Source organism: Sphaerodactylus townsendi, linkage group LG03 (assembly GCF_021028975.2).
Source record: "Sphaerodactylus townsendi isolate TG3544 linkage group LG03, MPM_Stown_v2.3, whole genome shotgun sequence".
NCBI classification, from domain to species: Eukaryota; Metazoa; Chordata; class Lepidosauria; order Squamata; family Sphaerodactylidae; genus Sphaerodactylus; species Sphaerodactylus townsendi.
The window spans coordinates 175,123,970-175,151,114 of record NC_059427.1 but is presented as its reverse complement, the minus strand read 5'-3'; the positions used below and the strand labels follow the sequence as shown (position 1 = coordinate 175,151,114).

The following is a 27,145-nucleotide window of genomic DNA, read 5'->3' as shown; positions in this document are numbered from 1 at the left end:
CTCAGATAAGCCTCCACAGCTCAGACGGCAGAGCTGGGAATCAAACCCGGTTCCTCCAGATTAGATACACGAGCTCTTAACCTCCTCTTCCTCCTCTTCTTCCTCTTCTCCTTCTTGATATTATGAACTGCCTTGATATTATGAACTGCCTTCCAAACTTCTCTCCTCATCATGTCTCATTGTCTGCGTGGGTTGGACTTATCCTTTAGTCATATTAAACGTAAAGATATACATGCCCCGGGTCATTACTGACCCATGGAATGACATCACGTCTTGACATTTACTAAGCAGACTGTCTTATTCAATGGCAAAACCGAGGAAATTATCCAAAAGATGCTATAAAATTATTTGTTTTCTGGAAATGACTCAGTGCACATTCAGTTTCTCGATAAGGATATCTTCCTTTTCTGGTGGACAGCAGCTTCTTTTACAGTCCTGTAAAGTAATTTTAAAACGTAGCAGCCAAGCTCACCCTCTTGTATCGTATTTGTAGAAACTGGTACTCTTTAACTGTCTTAACAATCAGGCAAAAGACCCTGGGCAGTTTTGAACAGGGTAATTGATGCTGTAACGTAAAGTTTTCCCCACCCCACATACCAACTGTGCAGACTTTTTTGTTTTCTATCTTCAAATCTATGCAGAACCTCTGCAGAAAAATTAGATGAGGGCCCAAATCGGCGCTGAACGCCACTGAATGGATGGGAATGCTCTTTCCTGAGAAGTTTGCCTGTCACTTGGTTTGCTGTCTTTCTGGAGCCAGCTAATGGGAGTTTTATTGTTCCAGGCCTTTGATTTTATTGGTTGTGGACTGGGTTTCCTCTTCCCCTCCTGTAGTTGTCTCTTGGGATGGGCAGGTCTTAGATGTTTTATATGGGTGTATGCTGAGTTTATTTGTTGTTAGTTGTTTTAGGTCTGATGTTATTATTTTGTTGGTTTTTGTTGTAATCATCTTTGCTTTGCTCAGCTTTAATGGTATAGTGTTTTCTGGAACTGTTGCTAAAAAATCTTCTCTATTCCTACCACTGAGCGGGTTGAATAGAAGAACACACAGTGCTTGGCAGTAGCAAAGTTTCTGCTCGTTTTGTGAAACTTTGGCATGTTGTTACAGTATTTCTCCGGTGAGTGGTGATTGAGTCCTCCTATTCCAGTTGCACCCTGACCTGGATATTTGGATGGGAAGACCTCCAAGGAATGGTAGTGATATGGAGGCAGGCAATGGTGAATTACCGTATACACCCACATATAAGTCGAGGCACCTAATTTTACCACCAAAAACTGGGAAAACTTATTGACTAGTGTATAAGTCCAGGGTGGTGAATTTCAAAAATAAAAATAGATACCAATAAAATCACATTAATTGAGGCATCTTATAAGACCCCTTGGCTGCTCTGCTGTTTCCTTGTTTGCAAGCAAGGAAATGCCAGACAGAGCATTCGCCTGCTGGGGGCTGACCGAGGTAGGGAAGGGGTGGGCTGGGTTGCTGCCACCGCTGCTCTCCTGCTGCTTGTGTTGGGGTGGGCTGGGTCACCGCCACCGCTCTCCTGCCATTTGTGTTGTGGTAGGCTGGGTCACTCGTGTATAAGTCAAGGGGGCATTTTTTCAGAAAAAGGGGCTGAAAAACTAGACTTATACGTGAGTATATGCAGTACCTCTGAATGTCTTGCCTTGACAATCCCTGTAGAGTCACCATAATTTGACACAAAAAAACAAAACAAAACAAAACCGTGGTTGTGGGTGCATTTTGGTGTTGCTTGAACATTGGAACAGAGACTTGACTGAATTTAGTTGGTCACCAAATTGTGAATTATAGTGCTGTGTTGAAAATTATAATTCTGAGACTATTCAAGATTTTGTTAGATCAGGCATGGAGCGGGACTGCATTTCAGCTTTCAAATCACCAAACTCTGGCAAAGCAACTTCCTAGTATAAAATGGTCATTGCCAAAATTAAGCTTGACGCAGAGATGGAAGTGATCTTGGCTCTGTTGACTGTAGATTTCTGGGAAATAACTCATACTCTTATTTGCTGTTCTAATTCACAAGAGTAGGGGCTTTCTTTTGAACAACTTGGCTGAGATGCAAAGAACTAAAGTATATCCAAGGGTCTGGACACAATAAAATGTCCAACTTCTTCTCTTTATACAGCTGACATACATCATATCACAAAGCTGCCTTCGTTTTCAATGGGTTGCCCTAGTGCAATCCTGAAACCTCCTTTGGGTGCATAAAATTAGCTAAAAAACATCTGAAGCTCTGATATTTTTAAGTGAAAAGAACCTCTCTGAAACCATCAAGCGTTAGTACCTCTCTGAGCCAGTTTAAGAAGCCTTTCTTTTGTTTTAAAAATAAATTTCAATCACTGTGTTCAAGTTACCCTCATTCCAGTTTGTGTGTGAGAGGTTGAAGAGTGCCTGTCTGTGAGACTAGAATCCCAGCCAATTTTGAGTTCCCTCCATTTTTGTTTATGGGATGCTGAAGGACATTCCCCTCAGACCAAGAGTGAATGTGAGGTGGGACCCTTTATCATATCTGGCAGCCAGCAGCAGTTTTTGGGATTCTGAGTTCCTTTAAGTTTAGTGGTGGCAGCAGAGTAGGAAGAAGATCCCTGAACAGTAGCCTTGGGATATTTAGGGTGGCAAAGGAAACCCCACTGGTCAGTTTAGTGGGAACCTTGATTGCAGGCCACCTGTCCTGTTACAGTTGAAGGGCTAGTGGCGGGATTATATCTCTCCCTCGCCCTTGAATATAAGTGACCCCGTTACAAGTGGTGGCCAGCGGTGGGATTATATCTCTCCCTAGCCCGGGACATAAGGGTTTTCCGTTACAGGAACAAACGTTTAGAAATTTCTAAGCAGACTGAGGGGAAGCAATGTTCGTCTAGGGAAGCATCGCTGTATTCTTGGGACGCTACCCATTTAATATTTAATAGGTAATCCTAAAGTGAACACTTCTGCTCTGCAGTCTTCTCCATATGACTGCACACAATGACCCTTAAGTCCGCAACTTTATGAAGAAAAGATAAGTGAGATGATAACCATCTTGTGACTTAACCTGACTGCCTAAATAATGAGGCTGGATGACTGTGAATCATTGTCACTCCTTTATTACTGGCATAAAATGTTTGGCCGTTTCAGTTGTGTCTTCTTAAATCTTCCCTTGTGTACTCTGTTTCCTGTGTTAATGTTGATCTGTGCAGGAAATTGAAACCAGTGCTCTACAGCAGGAAGTAAATGCAATTTAGCAAGGAGTGGTGAGGCCAAGATAGAAATTCCTTTTCTCCTCATTGTCATGCTAGAGTTTCTGAGGTCTGGTTTACATGCTCAGATTCCTGTATATCACTTCAGACAACTAGTGGGGGTACCATTTCCGAATGCTCCTTTGTGATTTTTTAAAAATATCCCTACATGGAAAAGCTAGTGCATAGGTGTCAAATGCAGGCCCTCCAGGTGTTCATGGACTATGATTCCCATCAGCCCATGCCAGCAGGGCCAATTGGCCATGCTAGCAGGGGCTGCTGGGAATGGTATTCCATGAACATCTGGAGAGCTGCAGGTTGCAGACCCCTGCACTAGATTATACGAAAATTGGAATTTTAAAGAACAGTTGGCTTGGGTGGGTGGGTGGGGGGGTTTCTTGTAACTACCTGGTCGTCCCCAATGTAGCTATCCAAATGTACTGAGAACTTAATACATTCTAAATACTCTGACTTCCTCAGTTTGATCATATGAATTTTGGCTTGTGGCATTATTTGAAGTAACCACAGTTGCTCAATATGGCGCAATGGAGGCTGCTAATGAAAACTCCAAGGCAAAACTGAGCTGTTATTTAATTGAGTATATCTCTCACTGGCCACTTCTGGCTAGTCTCTTTGTCTTGCCCAGTAACTTATATGTTGGTCTCACTTGGTGCAGAAATGTCACTTGGGACAAATTTTCCCAGGAATTCAAGTCTGTCTGGCTACAGAACAGGTCTAGGTTAATCTGTTGTATTTTATAGTTATTATTTTAGCTGCCTTTCACTTGCCTTGCATATTACTTTTCAAAATCCTAGTGTTGCCTTTGGCTCCTTCTGCACATGCAGAATAATGCACTTTCAATCCACTTTCACAATTGTTTGCAAGTGGATTTTGCTATTCCGCACAACTTCAAAGTGCATTGAAAGTGGACTGAAAGTGCATTATTCTGCATGTACGTGCCTAAGTCTTGGCATGAGTGAGTCACTAACGAGTTGCTTCAGCTATCATGTTGGTCAAAAGTAGTCCTGGCCAGTGTGGTGAGCTGTTCGGGTGGTAGTTCATACAAGGGGCATACACTAAAAATTCTGGGGGGAAGAATTAGGACTAATAAAAGGAAACATTTCTTCATGCAACACGTGATTGGTGTTTGGAATATGCTGTCACAGGAGGTGGTAATGGCCACTAACCTGGATAGCTTTAAAAGGGGCTTTGACAGATTTATGGAGGAGAAGTCGATCTATGGCTACCAATCTTGATCCTCCTTGATCTGAGATTGCAAATGCCTTAGCAGACCAGGTGCTCAGGAGCAGCAGCAGCAGCAGAAGGCCATTGCTTTCACCTCCTGCATGTGAGCTCCCAAAGGCACCTGGTGGGCCACTGCGAGTAGCAGAATGCTGGACTAGATGGACTCTGGTCTGATCCAGCAGGATCTTATGTTCGAATATTCTCGCTACCCATGGTACAGCCTGTTATTTAGAACAGGCTTTGCCTTGTCTGCAGAGTCAGTATGAAACTGAACCAGTTCCAATAAATTGGTGGGAATTGCTTTGCACTGCAAGGCAGCCTTTCCTTCTGTACCTCCGAGCAGTGTCTTAATTAAGTTCTACCCTTCAATATTATGAGAAAAAATTACCATACTCCTTATATACAAGAATACATGGGTTTTTACAGCACATTCAGTGATGGATGTATCAACTGCTACAGAAGTTCAGACTGAACTCTATGGCTGGTTGCCCACAAATTTAATAGGGTAAAAATCTAGGGCAACCTAGCTGCCTGAAATTAATCTGCAGATTTGCTTGGTAGATTAAAGCGCCCAGTGAAATGAGGGCGCTCTTTCTTGTAGTACTGTTTGCTCTTACAGCACTGTTTGTATGTGAGGAAATTAATGGGGAGCCTGTTAAAGGGTCAGGCAGGAGCCTGACATCAAGCAGAAAAGCCCAGGGGGTGTTGGGGGATGAACGAGCTGATGGCAAAATACTTTAGTTTTCCCTAGGTAACCAAGTAGAGGCACCCAGGGCCTAGCAGAACTATCCCAGTCCTCTGACCTTGAGCTCATCCTGCATTCCTGTCTTTTGCGCCTCTGTAGTGTGGGATAGTATCATGGGATAGGGAGAGGGGAGGAGGAACAGGGTTTGATATATTGGGGTTGCAGAACCAGCTTTTCCCCTCCAGCCTGTGTGTCTTTGGCAATAAAGACTTCTAAACCTTCAAGCTGCAGAGTCTGATTTGAATCATGGATTGACATAAAGTCATCTGCTCCTTTCACTGGCTTCAATCTGGGTTTGTTGGGTCTTCGGCAGGAGAGTCTGAGTCTGCAAGGCGTTCTGTCTGAAACCGTGGCTAAGTTGGCCTCTAGGATCTGAAAGCTATATGTAGCATACATGTCTCAACACATTATGATTCTTTTTCGTGAATTGATCATTCCTCTTGTAAGGCCATTGAAACTAGTGGCCGTCGGATTTCTGACAAGGCTAAGTTTTTTGACATGATTAACATCTTTCAGAAATGTTGGCAGAAATTAAAAGAGGAAAGGAAATAAATGTGTTTGAGCCCACCCAAATGCTTGTGTCTTTTGTTCCTGCCAGGAAAGGATACGCCTGCTCCCCTAAAAGAAAGAGAAGATAGTAAATTGAGAAGAGGGAGGGGGGCTTACAGAAGCTTCCCAGAATTGTAGTAAAAAGCTAAGGGTAAAAACAGTTGTTGCTGGTTATTATCAAATGCCTGTAAAAAAATAAATTGCAAGCTTGCAACCTGTATTTGAATAGGAACTGTGTGGGAGGAGACTCTTGCTTGGTTCCAGAAATTGAAACTTGCCTGCTGTACTATTAGCTCTTTAAAGGGGTGTGTGTTTGTGTGTGTCCTTTTCACACCTTTAGCTTCATTTGAAGTGCTAATAACAGCATGTGCAGGGGCAGTCTGGACCAGTGAAACCATGTAAGGATTGAAGAACTGAACCCTGTCCCCCTTGCTGTTGTAGGTCAGACTAAAGTTAGAGCAACATTTACTTCCAGTTTTCCTCTTACAGACAAGTGGAAATCGGTGCTATTTGTCATCAGATATTTGTAAGAATTCGTATTCTCATTCTACACCTATGATCAGTATGTTTAGGTACATACACTATTATAATTGGGGGGTGGAGGGGGGGCAGAAATTGCTATTTAAAGAGCTCAGGCTGTGGTCAATGGAATTACAGGTCAGAATGCCTGAAAAGCATACGGAACAATTTAGTGAATAAGCGCGTGTTGCTTTTTCTCTGATAACTTTTTTTTTGGTTTGTCTTTTGAGATGGGGAAAATTTGGGGAGAGCATTGAAAACAAAAAAAAACAGCTGTGACCAGTGGTGGGATTCAAATAATTTAACAACTGGTTGTTTACAAGCACCATTTTAACAACCGGTTCTGCCGAAGTGATGCGAACCTGCTGTGAATCCCACCACTGGCTGTGGTGTACTTTCTCTCTTGGAATGAGCAATCCAGTGTTTACTTAATGTGTATAGTATGAAATAATGTGTGTGTATTGTTGATATATACAATATATATGCTAGGATATGTATAAATGTTAATGATTTAAGCAATAATTAGCATGCTATAACAGGTTTTCATTGTGTTGTGGAATCAGCAGACACTATTTAAGAGAATTTTGCTTGTGAACCTGAAGGCAACATGTAGATTGTTGCCATCTCTTTCCAAAGTTATAACTTGACCGAAGCTCCTGGCATTTTGTGGTTTGTAAACTCCTACCCCACTTTTTCTCGAGTGCCGGGGTTTGTGGAGAAAAATCACCCGGCCATGTCTGCCACTTGTTTAATGACAATGTCTTGGCCCATTTCAGACCAATCTTAAAGAGGCGTCAGAAACAGACCTCTTTGGACAACTTTCTGGTGCGACATTGGTCCACTGGCTCTGAAGCTGGTCCTAGTGTTATTGTTTGTTACTGTTTTCAGCATTAAACACTATGTTTATTCACCAAAATGTTTATTCACCAAAAATGTGTTTTTGGTATGTTTTTTGGAGTGCCTAGAATGGATTAATTGGATTTACATTGATTCCTGTGGAAAAGTTTGCCTTTGTTTTCATCGGTTTCGGTTTTCATCGATTTTTTTCGGACGGATTACCAACAAAAACCGAGGTTCCACTGTACTCTGTTTTACATAATTTGTAGAATGACAGGAGCACGGGAGTCCTCCTGACCAGCTCAAGCCAGGCATTTGACAAGGTGAACACCACAACAGAAAAAGCAGGTGTGTGGGCAGTCGTTTCATGCGTAGGATGGCTCCTACACAAGTCCCTGAACAGATGAGTAGTGCTGTCACGGCGGAACATAAGAGAGGCAGTCCTGCAGATACGAGGGTCCAAGGGATGCGTGGCTTTGTACAAACCTTGAGATTGCCATGGCAATAAGATTGGTGGCATATATCCAGCACATTCTGAAGACTTGTGTGTGTGTGTGCGCGCATGTGTGTGTATAAGTGCACCAAGCTGAATTCAACGGTTTGCAGTAGAAGAAAGGCATACATGGAACTGGTTATTGTGGGTTTTCCGGGCTATGTGGAGATGGTCTGGTAGATCTTGTTCCTGATGTTTCATCTGCATCTGAGGCCGGGATCTTCAGAGGTACATCACACTTCTCTCTGTGATACACCTCTACCAGACAACAGCCACGCAGCCCGGAAAACCCACAACAACCAGTTGAATCCAGCCGTGAAAGCCTTCGACAGTGCATAAATGGAAATTTCCCTCCCCTAAGAAAGCATAACTGTCCATACACCCTTGGAATTGCATCGTTGAACGCAGGCCAGTGTTTTCAGCAAAGGTTGTTCTTGCTAATCAAGTTGCCATTTCCAAAACTAATGACAGCCTGCAGATTTAAGGACAATTGCCCATGGTCACTATGTGTAATGTTGTGTCTTATTCACAGTATCACTTTTCCCCAATGATGTAATGTGTGTATTGGGTGTCAGTTGACCAGAGTAAAAGTGCCAGCAGAACCAAGCTTTGAATGGTTTTCATTGTGTTGTGGAGTCAACAGACACAATCTTGAGAGACTTTGGTTCATAACCAGGAATTTTGTTTACAAGGCGAATTCAAAGATGCAAGGCAACAGTTAGATTGGTGCAATCAGACAGCAAGAAACTTGCCTTAATCCCTTTTTCCCCCTTGGTTCTATGTTTTTTAGATGAAAACAGCAACTGGCTACTTCTGAAACAGCATTTATAGTGATGAATTTGAGTGCTACAAAATTTGTGTAAAACTGTCATAAATAGCCCTGTGCTGAAATAAAACAGCTTTTAAAATGTTGATGCAAATCTCTTTCATTGGAAGTTTGATTTTCACCAGTTTCCCCCATGTTGGTCCCATGTGTGCCAAAACAGCAGTTTAGGGGGCCTTTGGGACTGGTGGGCGAGGTAAGAAATGTCTGTACCACCAATGGAAGGTGAGGTGAGAAGTGTCTGCATCACAAATGGAAATCCCTTTAGTCTTTGGAATATTTCATGAAATCCAAGCCAGTATATAAACACTGTGTGTCTTGCCACTTTTTTCTCCCTGCTGTACCTGATAGAATAATTTACCCCAATTTAGTAGTATTCGAAACCTTCATATTAAGAAGATGAGGAGTTTGGATTTATACCCCCCTTTCTCTCCTCTAACGAGACATGGCTTACAAACTCCTTTTCCTTCCTCTCCCCACAACAGACACCTTGTGAGGTAGGTGGGGCTGAGAGAGTTCTCCTGGATGGTGTAGACCAGGGGTGGGCAATTATTTTTTCCATGGGGCCGCATAAGAAACAGAAAATATTGTGGAGGGCCGGGCCAAAACAGGGCGAGGCGAAAGCCCACAGCCGCCGCCAAGGCAACCGGCTTCTGCGGGGCTTTCAAAGACACCTCACGGCCCCAGCAAGCCAGGGCGGTATTTGCCCGGCAGGCCGCAGCCAACCGGCTTCATGGCTTTCAAAGACACCTCGCTTCCAGCAAGGCAGGCAAGGAGTTTAGTTCCCGAGGAGCCGGCAGCCACAAGGCAACCGGGCTTCTCGCGGGTTTCAAAGACACCTCGCCGCCTTCAGCAAGGTACAGGCGCGGTGGCTTTTGAAAGCCCGCAGAAGCTGGCAGCCAAGGCAACCAGCTTCTGGCGCGGGCTCAAAGGCTCGCTCCAGCAAGCCAGAGGCGGTGGTTTGAAAGCCCGCAGCCGGGCAGCCAAGGCAACCGGGCTTCTAAGGGCTTTCAAGCGCCCTCACTCCCAGCAGAGGTGTATCTATGCAAACTGGAGCCCGGGACAAAAACCTGAATTTACCGAAGGGACATATGGGCGGCCACCCTTCCCCACCACGCACCAAACAATGATTTTTTTGCACCACTGCACAAAACACCCCACCCCAGCCAAACATACATGGCTCTCTCCCCACCCACTCTCTTTCCCAATTTTGTACGTACACCAACCCTGTGTGAGGTAGGTTAGCCTGAGAAACAGCTGAGGTAGGCTCTGAGAAACAGCTCCCAAGCCAGTTCAAGGGAAAATTAACTTTTAAGCATGTAAATCTCTCACAAATCACCCCATCAGAAGATTTACCAAACAAATGTCAGCAATATCTCTCACAGATCACCCCCCACCCAGCAAACATACATGGCTCTCCCTCCCCACCAACTCTCTTTCCACTTGTCCTTACATCAACTCCTGTAGGTAGGCTGGCCTGAGAAACAGCTCCAAGCCAGTGCAAGGGAAATTAACTTTTAAGCATATAAATCTTTCACAAATCAATTCCCCATCTGAAGGTTTACCAAACAAATGCCAGCATCATCATCAGTTCTGTTGCTGCTGGGATCCAGCTCAGCTTCCCTTCTCCTGTGCCTATGGGAGCCAGTCTGCTGAGAAGGCTTGTGAGTAAGGGAGAATAAGGCACACTGGGTCAGAGGGAGGGGAGGCGGAGCGCCCCAGTCCTGCTCCTGGGAGCACAGTGGGATCTCTCCCCCGCCCCCTGGACACTCCAGGCCACCGTACAGAGTGGGCGGGGCTACAACAGGCACTGGCAACAGTCGCTGCCTCAGTGCTGGCCTTGCTAACGCCTACTGAATCAGCTTGTCTGCAGGGACATTTTGGCGCCCCCCACGTGACCAAAATGGATGCGGCCGGGGACAAGAGGTACTGTCCTTAGGCAAATACGCCTATGCTCCCCAGCAAGGCAGGGGGGCCGGTCAGGGTCATCCGGCTGGCCGGATACGGCCCGCGGGCCGTATAATGCCCAGGTCTGGTGTAGACCATCTTGTCTGGGTTATTCTCCACCATCAATCAAGGAGGCAGGAAATATACTTTGTTCACTTCCTGTAGGCTGGCCATAGCCATCTTACCCCAGTATCTTCCTGCCTCATCAGAGAGTGCAGCAAATTCAACAGGCTCTTTGCTTATTGATAGGCTTTGTGTCCTTTGGATCCCAAAAACTCCTTTCTGTGTCTGTGAGAGTTTGTAGTCTTTTTTCCTTGTAACTCTGTGTCTGTGGTCCCTGCCCTCCTTGTGTTTCCCTCTTCCCGCCAAAAAAGCCTTCCCTTCAGCAGTTATGGCATCGGCGCCATTTTCTCCTCACAAGGAGGGATTCTGCCGCTCGGCAGCGGAGAACACGGAGGGCAGTGACCAGGTCTGCCAGTCAAGCTTCCCGCTCTCCCCACCACAGCCATGTGGCTGAGAGGGAAGTGCGCAACGGCCGGTCCCAGGGCAGCCGTGGGGCTAGCCAGCGGGCCTCTTCGCCATCGCCCTCTCAGCTCGCAGGTTGGCGCGCACGCTCAACCAGCCCCTGTACAGGGTGCCAGGGAGCGTCTGGGCGTGAGAGCCGCGGTCCCAGAGCAGCCGTGGGGCTAGCCAGCGGGCCTCTTCGCCATCGCCCTCTCGGCTCGCAGGTCGGCACGCACGCTCAACCAGCCCCTGTACAGGGTGCCAGGGAGCGTCTGGGCGTGAGAGCTGTCCAGAGTGTCAGTGGGCTAGCTAGGGCCTCCTTCGCCATACCGGCCTCTCGGCTCTCTGACAGGTTGGTAGCACGCGACAAGTGCCAGGGAAGCGTCTGGAAGTGAGCCGGTCCCAGAAACGGCCGTGGGGCTAGCCAGCGGGCCTCTTCGCCATCGTCCTCTTGGCTCGCAGATTGGCACGCACGCTCAACCAGCCCCTGTACAGGGTGCCAGGGAGCGTCTGGGCGTGAGAACCGCGGTCCCAGAGCAGCCATGGGGCTAGCCAGCGGGCCTCTTTGCCATCGCCCTCTCGGCTCGCAGGTCAGCGCACACGCTCAACTAGCCCCTGTAATGTTGAGTGAAACCTGTTACAATATCTAACACAAACTACTCTGATAAGGCAACCTCCCTTGTATTGATCAGGCACCCACATTGGTTAAGATACAGTTGAGGTAACAACTTTTCATGTGAACACACAGATCCATTAATCTCCCCGGAGAAATTTTAGCCATTTGGAAGAGGAAGCATTGCAACTCTAAACTAACCAATCAAAATTTGGAATTTTACATATTAGATCAGTGGTTCTCAACCTGTGGGTTGCGACCCCTTTGGGGGTCGAACGACCCTTTCACAAGGGTCGCCTAAGACTCTCTGCATCAGTGTTCTCCATCTGTAAAATGGATAAATGTTAGGGTTGGGGGTCATCACAACATGAGGAACTGTATTAAAGTGTCACGGCATTAGGAAGGTTGAGAACCACTGTATTAGGTTAAAGAGCAGACAGAATTCTTTTCTGTACTTTCCTTGGGGGAGAGTGTTTATTGCTATTTTGTGCTATTTGTTCTTTATTCCCTGTGCAAAGGAAAACTTCAGTTTGGAGTTGCTCTTTCATTGATGAATTTTAATTGTTTTGTTGGTTCTAGAAAAAAGCCGCAGGTTGCCTTCAGTTTCGACAACTTTGATCCAACAGATTACTTGAGAGTGTACTAGTACTGACACTTTTTGTGCAATACATACCTCTTATTTCCTTGTCTAATTCACACCCCTTTCAAATGCCTTCCTAATGGCAATCCTTCTGTATATTCTCCATATGTTCTCATCAATAGTCCCTCTAACTGTAGTAGGGAACTGCACGGAAGTTCCCTACCACTGAGTAGAACTGAGCCAGCTGTGCCGGGTGACCACCCAATCGACGTGGCACCAATACGATGTCTATGCAGCCACACAGCTTGCAATAAATGTTGATTCTCATGGTTTGCATCACCTTTTCACACAATCTTTCCTGGTCCTTGCACCAAAAGGCAGCGCTCACTCTGTCCTCCCCTAGTATCTCTGGAATCCTTCGATTCTTTTATAGCAGAGGGCACACATTTGTTCTGGCTGCAGTAAGGATCTTCAATGCATAGGTTGAATCCCAACTACTCTATGGGGTCCCCATCTGGATCGAAGCAGTGAACCAAGCTCTGAATGTCCCCCAATCCAAGTTTTTCCACCAAATAATGGGAATTCAAAACTTACACAGCCCTGTGTTTAGAACTGGGGCAAAACACCCTGGAACATAAAGCTTGGCTTAGAGCCTTCAGATTTTGGCTCCGCCTTCACTACCTGCCATCCGAACGCTCCCTTGTCTCATTGACACTACAGGACATGCAGGCTAACCCCTGGTTTTCTCTAATCGAGAGAAAGATGATTTCCATCCGCCTGCCTAATGAATCACTCTACCTAATGTCCTATTCAGAAGCGTACAATAGGCTTAGAGATCGGCTTTTAGATCTAGAATTTGCAAATTTACATCTAGCAGCCAAACGAACCTGCTCTCCAACACAACTCCTAATTCCATTTAAGCAGAGACGTATGGCCTATTACCTCCATACCTTAACGAACCCACGCGCAAGGAGAGCCCTTACCATTGCGCATTTTAACGTTATGCCCTCTGCCCTATTAAAGGGTAGGTTCAACAATTTAGATAAATCCGCAAGGTTATGCAGTTGCAAACTTAATGTGGTTGACTCACCAACTCTTGCACTGCACCAGATTTGATAACATCAGATCTAAATATACCAACTTACATTTTTTCTTCCAGTCTGGGCTGCCTGATCTGACTAGGTTATCTCTATTGTTAAACAACTCAGACCCCGGTCTTTGTGAAGAGATCGCCAATTTCATTGCGGAGATAGTTGAGAGTTCCCAGTGGAACGTATTTGTTGTTCTCCCTGTGGGGCCTTTTATCTATCATGTATTCATGCAATTGTTCCTGATTTATGTAACTCTTTCTGACTATGCCAATTAGGAAGGCTTATGTATGTATGTATGCATGTATGTATGTATGTATGATTCTCATGATTTTGGCCCCTAAGTTGCAAATCAATAAATCTAATGCTCATTCTATTTTGGTGTTTGGAATATGCTGCCACAGGAGGTGGTGATGGCCACTAACCTGGATAGCTTTAAAAAGGGCTTGGACAGATTTATGGAGGAGAAGTCGATCCATCTTGATCCTCCTTGATCTGAGATCGCAGACCAGGTGCTCGGGAGCAGCAGCAGCAGCAGGCCATTGCTTTCACATCCTGCATGTGAGCTCCCAAAGGCACCTGGTGAGCCACTGCAAGTAGCAGAGTGCTGGACTAGATGGACTCTGGTCTGATCCAGCAGGCTCTTTCTTATGTTCTTATTTTACCTGTAGTAAATACTGTTCATATATAATATTGAATGCCTTGATCATTCTTGCTCTTTTTACCAAATGTGGTAAAGTAATTGTTGCCATGAAAATAGTTTCAGAGGACAGCTTTGCTGGTCTTCAGTAGAACAGTTAGATTCTAGTCCTTCATCACATTCAACACCAGCAAGAGTTTTGTGGTATATGGTTTCTAGAGTCAAATCTCACTTGAGGTATAAACTTATATCCTAGTTGGTCTCTAACTGGACTTGTATCTAATTGTTGCCATATGAACAAGATGCATGCACCATGAGTAGACTGCTGTTATGCAGAGACCCGAAGTGTGAAAACTGTCGTAACTAATCACAGTTCGACAACATCCCAATACACCTGCATGGTAATAAGTGCCTGTATTACCTTCTACTGGAGGTGGACAGCATCAGTACTTTTGGAAACTGAGTTGTATGTTGTAAGGGTGTTGCTCAGTTAAAAGAAAGCTTCGTATGTTCATTGGCTACGTCAGTAGCGGTGTGAAAAAAACCTACTTTTATAACTGCTTTTTGGATTTTGGCAGTTGGTTGCGGGAAGAGTTCTTCCTTTCACAAAGAAGGGGAAGAGTTCTTCCTTTCACAAAGAAGGGGAAGAAGTCTTTAAGGTGTTACTTTCCACCTGCAGTTTTTACATGTGAGGGTTTTTTTAATCTCATTGGTACAGTTCTGCAGGGCCTATGAGATCAGTGACGGAGCTCCAAGGGGACAGGGGTGCGCCATGCACCGGGCGCACGCCTGGGGGGAAGTTGCCCCCAGGCCCCTCCCCCTTCCCCCCACAACGCCCCCCACAGCATCCTCCCCTTCCCACACTTACCTTAGTTCCTTTCCTTTTCCTAGAACTTTTCTGGGAGTGGGGAGTTCCTTTTCACAGTACAGGCTAGAAATGGCCTGAAGAATTACAGTTCCCAGGAGACCTTGGGGCTCACAAGGTCTCCTGGGAAGTATAGTTCCCATCAGGCCGTTTTTAAGCCTGAACTGTGAATAGGCCTTTTTTTCAGCCTGAAAAAGTTCTAGGAAAAGGAAAGGAACTAAGGTAAGTGTGGGAAGGGGGGGCGCCGCGGGGGACGGGGCACCATGGGGGGCGGAAAATGTTGACTGCACACTGGGCGCAGTTTTGCCCAGCTACGCCTCTCTGTGAGATGGAACTATTATTCCGCTAGGCTTATGATTGACGGCAGCAACGGTATTTCGAACAGAACTGGCTTCCCTGTCCTTTTCCCTATTCCCTCTCCTTGTTCCTTTCCCCTCTGCATTCCCTTCCTCCTCCCTTTCATTTTTACTAGCCCTCTCAATCAGTTGGTTCTAGTGCCAATGCAGCATGCCAAGAATTGATGTTTTGATCAATGTAATCTGTTGTTGGCTGCCCTAGCCTGCCATGGAGAAGGGCGGTGTATAGATAAAAAATAAAATAAAATAAAATAAATGGTGCAATAATTGTTATAAGCAGGGGTTGGGTTCCTTATAATGTCTGTTTTGCACGTCTACCAAAAAGGGCATCATAAGGGCAAGTCTATTTTGGCATGACTATTTAGGCATTATGTCAAATGCCGAATAATTTTGGATCTCCAATAAAATGTGAAATATCTCTAACGTTGATGATGGGGCTAGATAAATTATAGGGGGAAGAATTCTCTCCACCCCCAATTGGTATTTGGGCAGAAGCAACCCAAGAGGCATTTGCTATGATTTTTATTCAGCAGGTGGTTAACAGTGGTTATCTTCTTTTGTTCAGCAAATAGCCTTACCTGATTGTTCCATTAACATTTCATATCCTCCTTTGTGTGGGGCTTCAGTTGTTGTCTCGCTCATGGCAGATCATGTCATTATTAATTAAGCTAATTACAGCTTTATTTTTCTTCCGCTGTTTGTTGAACATGGGGACACATGGTTTGAAAAAGGAAGGAAAGGTGAACCCAAAATGGTGTAAAAATGTCCCAGCAATTACAAGCTCGACTGTGTAAGCATTAGACACTTGATACACATCTCATTTAAAAGTAATGGCCTGTAGTATAAGGTTAACAGAAGATGTTAACTACAGTATACCGCTCCTTAGATGTAATAGTCAAAGAGGTTGAAGGAGGCCTGTTGTCCAGTTAATGAAACATCACGCTTAATTGTATCATACAGCTGATCATTACATTTGCAAATGAATAAAAATATTTGAAGCAAGGATAGGTTTGGGCTGAGACTTTCCTGCTCTGTATTATAGCCCATACTTATATTGCCTCTCTTTTTGGATCTCATTTTCAACCCACTAAACTAATTATCAGAAGAAGAACATGGGAGCATATAAAAACCTCCCAAGACCTAATAGCATCTTTTATTGAAAGGCAGGATGTACATAAATCATGTTATCGTGCCGTCCTCATGAGGCCTGTGATGCCTATTTATTTGCCAGTCTAGGAGTTCAGGTAAGGCTGAATTGCAGTGCTGCCTGTTGCTTAGTTGTATTACATATGAAAGGAAAGAGCAACTGAAATTGGCCTAATGCAGCTGTATTTCTGTTTTGTGAATCAATGTAAGCTGAAAGTAGTCCATTGATTGGGCTTAAAAATAGATTATAGGAAGCTGCTATTGGAATTTATTTATTTATTTACATTTATTCCCCTCTCTTTACCACAGTCTCGGAGGGTGGGGGGTTTGTAATGAAAATCATAAAAAAATCTCGTAAGGAAACCTCTTTCTAAAAACCCTAAAACAATCTAAAATCTCCAGTACCCACTCACGAAAAATGGAGGGATGTACGGACACCTTGGGGGGGGACCCCCTCCAAGTGGGCCGAATCAGTCAAACACCTGGGTGAAGAGGATGGTCTTGCCAGGCACTGAAACCCCAAGAGAGTAGGCCCCTGGCAAACCTCTGGAGGGAGGGCATTCCATAGTGTAGGGGTCACTGTAGAGAAATCCCTCTGGGCAGCCCCCCTACCTCCAAAGAGGGGGGAACAGCTGGGCGGGCCTCCCCCTCCGATTTCAGCGCCCAGGCAGGAATATGTGGGCGGATGCTCTCCCTCAAGTACCCAAGAGCAAAGCCGTATAGGGCTTTATAGGTTAGCACCAGCACTTTAAATTGAGCTTAGTAGTGCATCAGAAACCAGTGTGGACTTCTCAGAATAGGGGTGATTTGATCCCGGAGTGAAGTCTTCTGAACTTCTTAGTATTTAAGAACTAGCTTTAAACAGGGTAATTAAGGTGAATGGGGGGAAAAACTTTTTTAGCTCATACAAGTAGCAGCTGCAGTGGTGGGATTCAGCCTATTCACACCACTTCAGTAGAACCAGTAGCTAATCCCACCACTGAGTCCCACCACCAGTTGTAATCCCACCACTGAGTCCCACCACCAAAAGTTCAGAACCGGTTGTTAAATTATTTGAATCCCAACACTGGGCAGCTGCATGTATTTGCACACTCCACCCGGAAAGTGGCATTTCATCTACTATTGGATCACATGAATGCTTCTAAGGTGAGAGTGTACCCTGCAGGGTAAGAGGGTGCTTCAGTACAGTAATGTGACCAGAAGAAAAGGCAAATCTGGCTTACATTCCCGATAACTTAGCTATTCCAAATAAACTCGAAACCAGTGGAACACAATGGTAAGTACTTATACTAGTCTTTGATCTTTGGATGGCTCTTCAGAATGCTGGGATTGCAATCAACCTGTTTTCTGTCTAAAATGTGTCAATATAAGCTGTTGGGTGTTACAGCCAGTTCGAATCAGAAGCTTCAGAATAATTCAAAGTCCATCGACCAGATATGAGCTTCAGGAACATAAAAAGTTTATTGGAAAAGATAGCAAAAGAGCAGAGCTGCACATCAACTTGGCTGACAGCTGCCGCCCACTTTTACATAAGCCTTTAAAATGACATCACATGACTCAAAAGGGGAAGGTATCATTAAATGTGAAGGTGGGGTTTTCGCATTCAGTTAGGTCATGAGGTCTCTTTTGGGCATTTTGGGCACCTGACCACAGTGAGCTTATCTCATGCCAGTCTTCTATGTAAATTAACCTAAGGTTTTGCTCAGTCAAGATACCTTCGTGGACTGTGTGTCTCATTCAAGATCATAATGTACAGTACAGCGATTCCATACTCATAGCACTTTGGGTGTCTTCTCACAAGCAGGGTGGGTGTATGTTATCTCTAGCTGACCACAACAGAAGTTGCTGCTAGAATTAATGTCTTACAAGATCCATAACACCCTGGCGCCCCTCTCCTTATTAAAACACCTTTGAAGACAAATTGCAAGTCATGGCTTTTACAATAGTGATATAAAGATCTCAGACAGATTGAATTTAATACTGGCAATGTCAGACACTTCTTAGATAAACTTAACACTTAGTGGTATAACTTTTCTAAAAAATGCTATCCTTGTATTCTACCTTAGCTTATAACTTATGGCTTATGGCTTTACTTCCTAATAACACTTATCAAATAATACTTAAAACTGATATATACATATATATTAATATATAATATATATATATTAAACTTATATATATTAATTTCTAATATAAATCCCTTCTGTTCCATTAAGGACATGTTTCATTGTTCAGAGTTCCTTGACTTGGTTTGAAATCAGTATTTACATTTATTGAAGTGGGCTTTTGCATCTCAGGTGGCTTTTGGTGGGACAAAAGAAGGACTGTTGATATTTGTTTGATGCAGGTATGCTTCATTTGACTACGTCTAGACTGTTTAGTTGTCCTTTTGGTGCTGGATATTTGTGTCCATGATCTTAAATGGTGGTTTCTCAAAGCAGCTAAATGTTCAACCATGTGAGCAGAAGACACCCACCAATCGCTGTTTCTTTATCTCCTGAATGAACTTGAATGTACCAGTTCAGCAGATAAACTGGAAGCAGTTAAGTCAAGAGGGAGGAAGAGAGGGCATACTGGATAATGTTGGAGTAAAAGCAGATTGCTGATGAGCTAGCTCTTTAATTCTGTGTGATGGAGAGATCAGGCCTTGGGGTGGGAGCGGTTTCATTTTGAACGTGCATTATCTCATGCTGATAGGGCAGCGAAACTGGTTGTCTTCTTTCCCGGTGCGCACCTTTTGTCTATAAGGCATTAGCATGTTTGTTCTAGCCCCGGGACTAGTTTCTACTCCCCCTGTACAGATGTAGCAGCAACAGGTGGCGGGGGGGAGGTGTCAGAGGTTTCATCATGTTAGGGAGAGAGTTGCCAAAAGGTGAGCCAAAATGACTGTTTTTCTTGCACTGAGGCCTTTCAGCAATACAGAGACAGGGGTTTGTGGCACTGCATAAAACAAGTGGAATAGAGTTGGATCTCACCATAAGGGTCATATAGGTATATGAAGATATGCCCTTATTACTTTGGGTACTTGTGTGTAATTTACTTCTTGTATTGAGCTCATGCAGCCCTGTGGTTCAGAGTGGCAAGCTGCAGTTTTTCCATCAACACTGTGCTCACGTCCTGAGTTTGATCCTGATACAAGGGCCAGCCTAGCAGCAGTTTAAGAATCTGGCTCCAGCCACAGCTGCAACAAACAGGATTATCCTGAGCCCAATAATGGTAAAGGTGCAAGCACTGGGTCATTATTGACACATGGGGTGGTATCATATCACGCAACCCATGAACCAGGACATTTACTCGGAGTGGGACCCGGCGGCGCAAAGCGAGTGGTCGCGGGTCCAGGCCCAGGCATGGGCCCCTGAGCAAGGCGCGGTGGCCTGGTGGCGGGAGTGAGACGAGATGCGGCAGGAGATACACTTCCTACGGCGCAACATGGAACTCCTCCTGACCCACGCCGAGGCGGCAGAGTGGGATCGCCAGGATCTGCTGCAGCTGCCGCCTCTGGAGGGGGAGCAACCGGTGCCCGCACCCCCCAACGATGTGCCGTGGGGGCCGCCTGGGCCACAGCTGCTGCTGCCCCGCGGCGGCGGCCGCGCTTGAAAGCCCGTTTTGATGGGACGACGGAGACGCTACCCTACTTCCTTGTGCAGGTTGAAGCGCATATGGAGAGGTGCGGTGGTGACTATGAGGACGAGATCGAACAAGTACATGAGGTGGGGGCCCTCCTGGAGGGGGGGGGGTGGCCGGCTGGTACGTGGGACTTTACAAAGGCTGGGCCCCAGAGTTGCGTTCCTTCCCCCGCTTCATGTTAGCACTGCGGCGGCAGTTCGAGGATCCGTCCGAGGAAGAGAAGGCCCGGGCCAGATTGTGACAAATCAGGCAAGGGTCCAGATCCATGAGTGAGTACATCTCGGAGTTCCGCCCGCTAGCCGGGGTGGTCCAGGATTGGCCGGAGCAGGTGAAAATTCACTTCTTCCTAGAGGGGCTTCACCCAGAGGTGGCACAGTGGGCCATGGTGACTACGGAGCCAACCTCCCTGGCGGGGTGATACACGCGGGCGGGCGAGGCAGTGGTCCATCTGCGCAGAGTGCAGCTACTGAAACAGTGGGGCAATCCCCCGCCGGCTTCTCCCCGTCCCCCGTTGCCAGCCCATCTTCAAAGAGGTGTGAAAGGTTCCCAGATTCTTTGAAGCTTTGTAGTAGAAACTGTAATGGACATTTGGTGTTGGGCGAAACGGGGGGGATTAAAAGATAGAAGTCCTGGATCTGAGCTCTCTCGCTCAGATCCTGCTATACATTGTTACTCTTCACATCACCTGGAATAAACTGCTTTTGGACTTTCCTATGGTCTCTGTTATTTCCACGTTTGAGAGTCTGACAATGAGCGTGCATCTAATCGCGAGTGGGGAATCGACCATGGTCAGTTAATTCAGGTATACTTCCTAAGATCAGGTGGGTCATCAGTTAGGGAATTCGGTGTTCAGCACATGAATTGGTACCCTTCAGTTAAGGTGCGGAGAACACTTAATACAATGTTCTTTCTGTTGAATATGCATGCTTAACTTTTGCATTCCTGGTTTTCTCATTGATGAAATCCGCTTTGATCCTCCACTCTGTTGCTTAAAATTATAGCAGCTAATTACCAGAGTATTAATTTGCACCTCAAAACCAGTATGGTGTAGTTCTTAAGAGCCGCTGAGTCTAATCTGGTGAACTGGATTTGTTTCCTTACACCTGCAATTTGGTCTGGTGAACCAAGTTTGTTTTCCCTCTGTTCCCATGAAGCCTGCTGGGTGACCTTGGACCAGTCACAGTTCTCTCAGAACACTCTCAGCCCCACCTGCCTCAGGTGTCTGCTGTGGGGAAAAGAAGGGAATGAGTTTGTAAGCCGCTTTGAGATCCTTAAAGGTATAGAAAAGCAGGGTCTAAAAACCAACTTTTCATCTTCTTCTGTATTTATCCCTATATAAAACTTATCTATAAAAATCTATCTCTATATAAAATGTCTCTTGCTTTCTCTTATTGTTCTTCACAAACAGGAACAAAATCCCTCCTTCAAATTGGTTGTATGTTGGCCTTATACCCAGAGGGGTTTTTTGATAGGGTATAAGATTTAGACCCATCTACTATAAATTATGTTGCTTTATCATTCAGTAATGTAGATACTAAATTATATTGCATGCAGATTTGTGTAGTCTAAACTATAGCAAGAATTTGCCAAATGGACATTTTGTGCCACTAGAAAAAAAATAAGAGTTTAGTCTTGGGGTGGGGGGTGGGGGGGGTTTCTGTGTCAAACAAATGAATGTTAATTTTGGCAGAGTGTTTATGTCTGCACCAAATATCTTTTCCGCACATCCTGTGTTGATTCATAAGAGCTTGTGGTTTATTTGGAATCTGTGATTGTTTATTTTTTTAATCCTTGCCAAGTCTTTCTTAAGGTTGTGACTATCCTGGCCCTGTTCTGTTGATGTGAGGAAATAGTTTATTCTGACATTAACATAACAGTTTGTTTGCTCTGCACCTATTAATATTGTGAAAACTTTGGGTACATGTAGAATACAGTGGTACCTCGGTTATCGTTGACTTCAGTTTTCATCGGTTTCAGTTTTCGTCGACTTTTTCTGGGCAAAATTTGTCTCAGTTTTCGTTGATTGCCTGTGTTTTTGTCGCTCCCTCCCTCCCGTCTTCAGGGGAAGTCACCCAAGCGAAAGGAAGTTTCCCTCCTCCTTCCTTTCGCTCCCTCTGCCTCCCAGCTGGGGTTTGAGGAAGCCCATTTGGGCAGTAACATCAGGGGGAATCACTGCCCAAATAGGGAGTTCCCTTTGCCTCTCCTGGCTAGGCTTCCTCAATCCCCAGCTGGGAGGCAGAGGGAGCTCCTTATTTGGGCAGTGACACCCCCTGATGTCACTGTCCAAATAAGGAGCTCCCCCTGCCTCTCCTGGCTAGGCTTCCTCAAACCCCAGCAGGGAGGCAGAGGGAGCTCCTTATTTGGGCAGTGACACCCCCTGATGTCACTGTCCAAATAAGGAGCTCCCCCTGCCTCTCCTGGCTAGGCTTCCTCAAGCCCCAGCTAGGAGGCAGAGGGAGCTTCTTATTTGGGTAGTGACATCAGGGGGTGTCACTGCCCAAATAAGGAGCTCCCTCTGCCTCCCGGCTGGGGTTTGAGGAAGCCAATTAATCTGTTTGAGGCACTTTTTGGAGTACCTCGAATGGATTAACTGGATTTACGTTGATTCCTATGGGAAATGGTGCCTCGGTTTTTTGTCAATTTTGGTTTTCGTCGATTCCTTTCCGACGAATTATCGATGAAAACCGAGGTACCACTGTACATGGATACTCATAATCAGGTAACACAGTTTTCTGTTGAACATTTGGTTACCTTGGAAGTCTAGAGTGTCACCCAATGAGAAAATAAGCAATGACAGTTTTGGGAAGATGCTTGCCCGGCATAGTGTACTTGTGGCTACACACAACGAAGAAAGGAGGAGACTGTTTGTTCTGGTGTGCATTTCAGTTCACACAGGAAAGAACAGTGAAGTTCCACCTACCTGTTTAGTGCCCTGAAAGCATGTCTGCATGCACCCAATAACAGGTCCCAGAATCTTCTCCAACATATTTGGTTTCAATGGAAGATGGGCACATAGCTGTGGGGAAAAAATCCTGAAGATTCAAATGACTAAAAGACGTTACAAGTAAGAATTCTGTAATGTAGGGTTTTAAAAAACGAATCTTGGTTTTACAAAGATGGAGGTCAACAAGCTTAATAAACCAAATTGCAAAACAGTGTGTCATGGAGTAACTGGGACTCCGCCCAATGTCCTTGGTACTGACACTGTGATTTACCCATGTTCTTACAAATAGTTCGTTCAAAATAGCTGCATTATCTGGAAGGTGGGCCACTGTTAAACGCAGCACAGACTTACCTGCAGGCACAGGGTCCCACTCGGGAGAAGCTGGAAAGGAGAAGACAGAAGCTGAGCTGGCCATGTGTTTTCTATGAGCCAGCGTGGTGTAGTGGTTAAGAGCAGATGGATTCTAATCTGGAGAACCAGGTTTGATTCCCCACTCCTCTACCTGAGTGGCAGAGGCTTATCTGGTGAACCAAATATGTTTCCACACTCCTACATTCCTGCTGGGTGACCTTTGGGTAGTCACAGTTGTCTCAGAACTATCTCAGCCCCACCTACCTCACAAGCTGTCTGTTGTGGGGAGAGGAAGGGAAAGGAGCTTGTAAGCCACCTTGAGTCTCCTTACAGGAGACAAAGGTGGGATATAAATCCAAACTCTTCTTCTTTTCTTCTTCTAAACCAGGGGTAGGGAACCTTTAACACTCATAGAGCCATTTGGACCCGTTTTCCACAGGAAAAGAAAACACTTGGAGCCGCAAATAATTTTTGACATTTAAAATAAAGATAACACTATATATATTGGGGGGGTTTCTACCTTTTACTCCGCTCATTCTGAGAAGCGCATGGATGTGTCCGCCCTGCTGCCTGCAGGGCGGGCAAGGATGGGGCCAGCGGCTCGGCCTTGCCAGCCGCCAAGAAAGCGCCCACCCCGCTCCAACGGGGCGGGTGAGAGGGGAAGCCCGGGGCGCGGCCCAGCTAACCGCAGGCAGTTGGTGCGCCCGCCCTGCTGCCTGCGGGGCGGGCAGGGATGGGGCCGGCGGCTCTGCTCGTGGAGCCACAGTGCAAGGGCAGAAGAGCCGCATGCGGCTCTTGAGCCGCAGGTTCCCTACCCCTGTTCTAAACAGTTGGAGGAGACCAACTTGGAGAATGGCTGCCACATCAGCTTCATGGGGGTAGGGCCAGGAGCTTAGCGCAAGCATAAAAGGTTTGCTTGGGAAGCCCTCAGCCTTCTCTGTCGTGCCCCATCTTGTTCCTTAATCACTATTAATATAGCTTTGATACGCTGAGAATGGTATAAGTGAAAAGCCATGACTTTAAAAAAACCTCATTTCCAGCAAAGTGGGTTCTAACCAGTTTTGCAAAGCTGGCACACACAGCAAGAGCGCTCATTGTGTGTCAGACTGTTCATAAAAAACTGAAACATTCAGCTAATGAATTGTTCTTGTGCCTGTTTGCAGCAGGGGTTTCTTAGCTGGGTATTTTCCTGTAGCTTCCTGTTTTCCTGAGGAGGTTCATTTATGTAGAAATGCCTACAAGACCCTACCCTACTTCTTATTAATACATACTGCATAGAGCAAAACTGTAACTTTAACAGAGTGAAAGGCTTACAGTAAATTATAGCCTCATTTCCGAATTATAACCTCTAATTTGTCCATGAGAATGTCACTTGGTTAATCCTCAATTTTTACACACTGTTCTCATAGACTCTTTGTCTAGACTCTCTACTTGACTGTCTGTTTCCATGATAGTTGAACTTTAATGAAAAAGAAGAGTTGGGTTTGTATCCTGCTTTTCTCTATGACAAAGAGTCTCAAAGCAGATTACAACTCCTTCCCGTCCCCACAACACTTTGTGAGGTAGGTGGGGCTGTGAGAGAATTCTGAGAGAAATGTGACTGGTCCAGAAGGCCTCATGTGCAGGAGAGGGGAAACAAATCCAGTTCTCCAGATTAGAATCCACCTGCTCTTAACCACTACACCACACTGGATTGAGAACTTCTTTCTCAGAAGGAAAGCCAGCTGCCAGAATCCTGTCTTTCCCAGAGAATCTCTTTCCCAGAAGGAAAGCCTGTAACTACGTCTGACTGTGGAACATAATGAAAATTGATCATTTTTAAAAAATGCAACTTTCACATGATTGCCCGTCCCTCTGCGGTGTGCAGATGGCAACTCTTTTCACCCACTCTCTTCTGTCACTGAACAAACTTGGTAGGGATATAAAGTTGTTCTATCCCTCAGTGTTCTCTCTGCTGCTTGCTAAATCGTGCTTGGTGATATGAACCGAGAGCAATTTCCTGAATTGTACAAGGCTTTCCGTTTTATTATCTGTTCCATTTTTCAAAGCATACATGGCCTTTTCAGTAATATTCAGTAAGGCTTCTCGGATTTCCTTTTTATACCGTAATGCTTCTTTACGCTGACTTTAGTCCGTTAAGATTGTGTGCGGCAAAGCAGATTTTCCCCTTCAGAGATTAAGGCCAAACAGTGTTGCTTTCTGTATGATTTTTGTGGCGTTCTGCTGGAACTTCTCATTTTAAAAAAAGTTGATCGGGAGAGTAAAACTGAAATAAATTTAAATACGGTTGCCTCACACCTGGACTGTTCAAGATCATAATCCTGTAGAACAGAGGTGTCCAACTCTGGCACTTCAGTTGTTCATGGACTACAATTCCCATCAGGCCCTGCTGGCATGGTCATGAACATGGTCATGAACATCTGAAGTGCCAGAGTTGGATACCCCTGTTGTAGAAGAATGGATCTGTAGTCGACTTCATTAGTTTTGTAAGAGCTTACTAAACTGATCTGTAAAACATACCTCTTACAGTGTTCCAAGAACTGAGTCTGCTTTTTACTATAAGGGTGATTGCACTAGCTTCCCACAGAAAAAAAATATAGTTTTCACTGCCTGTAAACCTGAACTGTGTAGCGTATTAGTAAATTAACAGCCCAATCCAGAGCGGGTGGGTGGGGACAAAAATCCGTCCTAGGGAATAATGGAGATATGTCACAAAAAGATAACATATCTCTGACACTGGGTCTGCCAGCGCACAGGGGCTGGGTGGGCAGTGGAAGCCAACTAAGGTTGGCTCCACCCTTCGCCCTGCCCCCGGAACGCCCGTAACCATGCCAGCCCAGCTTTTTGTGCTGGCGGGCCTGGGAATGAGCAATAGCTTCTGGGTTGGGTGCCGCACAACTACGTGCTGCCCAAGTAAGTTGCTCCTCTGCTAGTGCATTTGCCCCTTGCACCAGTGGAGTGGGCACCCTCACTGGCTCCAGAGGGGTTTTTGAACCCCCCTGGATTGGGCTGCACGTTTCATGTACCTTAAACCTTTATCTCAGATTTAATCCCATCCATAGAATTGGGAAAAGTGCTGTTCTAGGGTCACTGACACTTGTCCTGACCTGAAATTATGTTAAAATAGCTGAGCATTCCTTTTTATAAACCCATGAAGCCTTCAACTAGCTCAGTTTGCCTGGACTCAATTTCATAGTTCGCTTTGACCGTAGAGAAAACTAGACATTTGGGGATAACTGCCCAGCATTTAGTACTCACAGGGGGGAAATGGAGGTGGAAACAAAGACTACTGTGTTCTGTAATTGGAGTTAGAGGTCGATTCTCCACGGTCAATTTATCATGTGATACTCATGTGAAAAAACACAGTTTAAGCAAGAACTCCCCACCGCTTAAGTGCCGAACACGGATTCATCTTGGTTCTGGCACACGCTCCCCCACTTATTCCACATTTTTTCAGAACCTGCATTGAAGTGCACCTTTTTTCCCAATCATGCTCCAAAACCAGATCGGTGGGGAGAAACGGGACACACGCGGCTTATTCTTCCCGTGCTTCGAACCTTCCAATCCTTCCCGTCCTTCGAACCAACCTTTCCAGCCAATCAAAGCGCAGTGGGCTGTGCGTAGAGCACACACAGCTCTTTTTTTGTGCCACGCTGGGCGTGGCTACGAAGGAATGTAAATAGGAAGCTACAGTATAATGATTTTGATAAATTGTTTATGCATGGTTCCATTCGATTGTAAAAACAAGAAGAATATGAATTTTCAATCAGGGGCGCAGTGGTGTTCCCACTCCAGCACAATAGCCAATCAGAAGGCGGGGAAAATCTGCCTAGGCATCTACGTAACGATGTAGCTGCATGAAAAAAAAGTTTAAAAAAAACTTCCCACCCCAACTCAACACAACAGCCAATCAGGATGTGGAAGAACAGACCCGCCGAGCAGATTGCGTATTCGTGGGGAGTGTTACATTGCTTGAATCCACGATAGACATCGAGGTCTTCACTAGACACATGCTGCAGTGGGGAGGGAGAAACCCTCG

The 27,145-nt window shown here is 45.5% G+C and overlaps 1 protein-coding gene across 2 annotated transcripts in view; it reads left to right on the top strand.

The window, feature by feature from the left end:
* The window catches only part of TEX2 (testis expressed 2), a 150,322-nt gene that overhangs the window by 19,010 nt on the left and 104,167 nt on the right, over window positions 1–27,145 (top strand). The window lies entirely within an intron of this gene.